We start from the raw sequence: 6000 nt of genomic DNA on the forward strand, positions 1-6000 counted from the left end.
TCACTGTACCACATTATTCTCCGTTTTATTGTCTCCACCAGGCCGAAGGCATGGGGAGAGAGAGTATGTTTTGCACTCCTCCGTGTGTCCGTCCGTCCATCTGTGAACAGCTAATCTCCGGCACCGCTAACCCGGTCGATGCCAAATTTTGCACACACACTCCCTGGATGCCAACGATGAACCTCTGCCCGAAAACAATCCAGAACGGCCTGTTATAGCACCACCAGGAGACCGACTTTTGAAAAACAAATTCTTTGAAATTACTCCTCCAGATTCTGTCCAAAAATCCCGCAAATCATTACACACTTTCTCTATAGTCATGTGTTCAAGATGGATCTGTCAGATATTTCATATTCCATCCTAATTGGCTAACATTGGCTTTCAAAGTTTGCAGGATTGGCCCTTTTGAAACAAAAAGCCTCAAATCATGAACACAGTGCAATTTACGTGAAATCTTTCACAGACTTTCCTACTAGGCTGAGGAATATATCCCACCCTTTTCACATTGGCCTGTTATAGCGCCACCAACTGGTGAATTTTTGGAACAAAATGCCTCAAATCATCCAATTGCCATCAATGGTGTAAGAACAAATGGCACCCTTTTCCCATTGGCCTATTATAGCGCCACCAGGAGGCCACAACCTGGCCTGGTGGAGACCTGTGCCCCGAGGGGCACTTTATCTAGTTTCGACTCTCCCTCTCCCCTATAATGTCCATTCCTCTCTTGTTCCCCGCCCCCTCTCTTTAACCCCCATTTTGAAGCGGCTCCTGGATGCATGAGGTTCCCATGTCTGTGCCTAGATTAATCCCTGATCCACAGGTGTGATAATCCCAAACAGAATGGTCCAGCTGAACAGCGGGGCTGACAGCACTCGGGGCCCCGGGCTGCTTTGATCACAGGGACCCACAGCTGTGGTTCTGCTTAATCTACAGACCCGGCCTGGCTCCAGACCAGTCGGACGCAACAGAAATGGATTGTGTTTGTCACAGTCAAGAAATGTTGGTTGAGGTTTGACGAGTGGAGACAATGTGGTTCCTCTAACCGTTTCACAGTAAACCGTGAAATCCCGGGTGTTCATTCAATTCAGTGTGAAAATCAACTCTAATATAATGATATATGACAATATATTTAAAAAAAAAACTTGTAGATCAGTCATAAAAATAAATGTGTGAAAGATCTTGAAAAAATTGGAAGAATGTCGAAATGATTACTCAAATCTTCTCCTATGAGGGGCCCTGGCACAAAATATTTTCAGATGAGGGTCTGCAGCCAAATAGCTTACATTGGAGTCCTTGACACGAAGATGTTTGAGAACCACTGGTGTAAAAATCACAGCTATCTGGTTTGTAATTTATTTTCCTGTACAAATGTCATACACGCTTTTGAACTTCACACGTTGGCATGCAACACATTAATGCAACCGGAAGCTCCATCAGAATGGAAGTGAACTGGAGTGGTGATAACTGATGCGAGCAGTCAAACTAATTAGACTCTGAGCTGGGTGTGACCACACACCAGCTGTTGTGTATGGAGCACACTGGATAAATAACACACACACACAGACCTACCTCTGTGACAGGTTTTCTTTTATCGTATCCTCTAACACAGTGGTTCTTGAATCTTAACCTATTATGGATCAGGGCTCACTTGAAAAAGCCATATTAAGTGGGTCAGATGGGCTGCATTTCCAGATAATGCCTACTTTAATGATCAATCAATTGATTGTTTTCTGATTTGGATAAATGGAACTAATGTAGTATACTTTTTAGTTCCTATTTATCGGCCGCGGCCCATAGGTTTTGGGATCGCTGCTCTAACATCTTAATTCTATGTGTCTGTTCATGTTATGGTTACGGTTGTGTTAGGTCTTGACAAGCACTGTAATGGATGTTCCTTGGGAAGTAAAAGAGAACTTTGATCTAAGAGCCTCCGTCTGTCCAGCTGCTGAACCCTGTTACAACAACCAAACGACCCATGACTGCATTCACTGTGAGTCTGAACCCACCAATCATATTTATGATGGAGGAGCACTCATGGCCGAGGGAGGAGGGTAGGAAGGGACGGATATCACCCAAGAAAGAAGAAAGACATGCCATTTTTAGGGGACTGGAAGCAGGTTGTAGTCTATTATTGCCAATGGAAGAGTGAACGTGAACACAGCTTCTGAATCACAAGTCACACATTGCCTAATCTTCCCAAGAGTTACAAAAATAGCTTTTTTCAAAAAGACAAATCAGGAGAAAATCTACTTTTATTATCAAGTTTTCTCTGTCCCAGCAACATGCGTACTCTTGCGGCATCTAGCACCAGTTCTAACAGCAGAGACCATTTGTAGGATTTGTATACCATTTCGCCTCTTGTGGCTCCAATTGGGATGGTCTATCTGTCTATATCAACCATCTTTGATATCACTGCTGCTATAAACCTCTTCCAGAGAGGTACAATGGGATGGAGAGAGGACGGAGAGGGAAGGAAGAGAGGAGGGAGGAAGGAGAGGAGAGGAGCGAGAGAGGGATATGAATTGGAGGAGGAGTGAATTGGTAAGACAGAGGTGAACTGAAAGACAGGATGGCCCCGGCTCCAGCGTAAGAACGAGTGAGCGTTGATTGGTGAATGACATCTAGTTTCCTCTCCCTCCGTCGACAAACGCTCGGTCTCCGTCATCAGGAAGTGACACACAGTGGAAGCCCACTTCTCCTGAAGGTTCAGTTCAGTTAGATCCCTGCAGGAAGTGAGTTGTAAAACGGCTTCATTTCCCATCCCGCCCGACAGCACAGGAATCTTTTATAATGTAGCCTACAGTGGGTTGGACGATCGCTTGGTTTACCGCATTTCTTAGGCCGGTAGTACACAATGCACCAGGTAGCCTATACTGAAATGAGTGTAAGAGTGACAAATGTAAGAGTGACATATTTAGAATTTGAATTAATTAGGCCACTTCCAATGACCTTATAACGCCACCCAATTAGAATAATAGTATTAATGACATTAACACATTTCCTACACAGATGTCAGAAGGAATTTGGTGGAGGACCCCAGAGCAGATGACAGGGCAGAATGGACAGACATATATGTAATAATTACAGGGTGGTGAGGCAAGACAGGTAACAAGGTCACACAGGATGCACATACAATAAAATAAGATATAACACATGCATGGGAATTAATAACATACCAACACAGAGCTACAAGACCAAGACACAGAACAAACTGAAATACAGAGCCACAGAAACTTAACAAGTAAACAATCAGGGAAGTATTACTAAACACCTAAACCAAAAGTGAGCCAGAACAGATGTAGGTTAAATGTCCTGGCCTGAGGAGTGTGACATAAAAAGGAGCAGTGCTTCTTTTTGTTTATCATGAATCACATGAGAAAAATCTGATTTGGAGCTTTAAACAGTATGAAAACTCAATCCCGTTTACATTAGAAGTGCAATAACGTTACGGAATAGAAATGACAAGGAAAGGAGCAAAGGACCACACACACACACACAATCACACACACACACACACACACACACTGTACAGTACAGTGTACACACACACAGCATACTATTCATTATATGTGATCATGCATGGAGGTCTGAGATGACCTACTAGACAGTGATACTGTACTGTCTGTCACCCACTGACACCCAGGGGGAACATCCGCTGACATCTGATATATTTAACTGTCACTAAAACCATCAGAAAAGGTGAGAAGCCATTGTGTAAGTACTGTACACAGGGGACTTCTCAGGATGGCCCAAGGGGCGGGCGTGCGTGCATGCATGCGCGTGTGTGTGTGTGTGTGTGCGTGTGTGTGTGTGTGTGTGTGCGCGACTGTGTGTGCATGGGTGAGGACCTGGTCCTCACAAGATAAATGGTTGTTCTATGGTTAAAAACGATAGGTTTACGATTAGGAAAAGATCCAGGTTGGGGTAAGGATTAGGATTAAGCATTTAGAAGGTTAGGTTTAGGGTTTAGGGTTGGAGTTATGCCAATTAACACTTGGCTACATGCCAGTGTTGCGCACCAAAAATAGCTGATCTACAATCTCAAGTGAATAACATGATCAAATGAAGGCATCATCAAATGAATAGTTTGATGTGGAATATTTGCCGACACGTCTTGGGATGGTTTATTTGCAGGCCAGGGGTCATCACAGGCACTTGTGATGGACAGATTCTCCGTCAAAATGTTCTTTTTGCCACAGACATACAAAATGAGCAGTCAATACCATAATATCACCAGAAACAGCCCTGGCCTATACGCTACGAGTGGCTCCTAATGTGTGTTTTTTATGTGTCATACCTATTCTAAAGAAAATATGGAGATCGGCAAGTCAGGCACTGTAGGCTGTACAGCCTACTGGTTGTATACAGGCATCATTAAATGCACTTAATGCAGCATGGTCCAAGACAAATGTGTTCCATGTTTGGGATTACAATAATGAGGTTTATAGGCCTCCAGTCAGTCCTTTCATCATACACATGATATGAACAAAACAAGAACAGTATAATGAGAAAAAATAACAACAAAAACTATCAGACCTACAACAGGCTATATACTTTTGCGACATGGACAAGTTTTGAAACAGACAGACTTTTCTGATGACCCGTGTGTGTCACACTCCCTGTGTGCAAGGACCTTTAGGGATTTCAAAATGGCAAGTAAAAGGGTAAAAATTAATTGCTGTCCTAAAATTCTGATGTCCTCACAAGTAATACCAACTTCAGTGTGTGTGTGTGTGTGTGTGTGTGTGTGTGTGTGTGTGTGTGTGTGTGTGTGTGTGTGTGTGTGTGTGTGTGTGGGTGCGTGCGTGTGGGTGCGTGCGTGTGGGTGCGTGCGTGCGTGCGTGTGTTTTTGCTTTAACAACTTGTCCACTTGTTTGGGAGTTGTTTGTTAGGAGATACAGTGAACTACATGACAACCAATATTTGTTTCAAACCGGAAGTCTTTTCACATCATTTAATTTTCTCTTCATGTTCAATCACATGTAGGCTATACACACACAGGGCAGTTATTTCATTACATTCTATCATTACAATTAAGTTGTAATAATTATGCATTTTGAATAAAAGGCTAGCTTTACTATAATAATTCTAACGTTTGTGTGACTACAATAAGTCCTATCACCGCTAGAGGGCAGACTTTGACAGGTAATCTGGTTCTAATGATCGCCACCTCACTCTGGGTATGCAAGCATGTCTGTGGCATAAGCCTATTTGAGGTGTTGCATGTGCTTATCAGAGAGTGTGTTGTGTTGTGTCCGCTGTTTGTGTTTGTGGTGTTTTCATTGTGTATGGCAGCGGTCTGTCACTGCTGAGAAATGCTGTATTATTTTTTTCCCAGTCCGCTTGCATTAAGATCAGCTCTGAGTCTGAACAGAGTTTAATAAACAGATATGAGAGACAAAACGGACAGCAGGACACAAGTTGTATTGAGACCAGCGTCCTGCAGAGCCTATAGACACACACATGCACTTCAGAGAGAGGATTACACACACACACACACACACACACACACACACACACACTGGTGACTGTGTTAATATACCCTCACAGCTGTCCTGTCAAGTTAAGTTTCACACTGCCAGGGTCACCCTCTGTCTCCCTGACTTTCGTGACTGCATGAGCCCCCTCGGATCATTCACACACACACACACACACACACACACACACACACACACACACACACACACACACACACACACACACACACACACACACAAGATGCATGTGTTTTGCCTCAGTTCACTCCGAGGTGTGTGTATTTGTGTGTGAGAGAGATACCAACCAGTCAGGCACACACATATATAGGACAAACACACACATGCACAGATGTACAGTACACACACACACACACACACACACACGCGCGCACGCGCGCGTGCGTGCACGCACACACACACACGCGCGCACACACCCACACACACACACACACACACACACTGTATGCACACAGGACAACACACACTGTCCCGGGTCTTCCATCCAGGGAGGGTGACTCGATCC

Source organism: Electrona antarctica (assembly GCF_951216825.1).
Source record: "Electrona antarctica genome assembly, chromosome: 13".
NCBI lineage: Eukaryota > Metazoa > Chordata > Actinopteri > Myctophiformes > Myctophidae > Electrona > Electrona antarctica.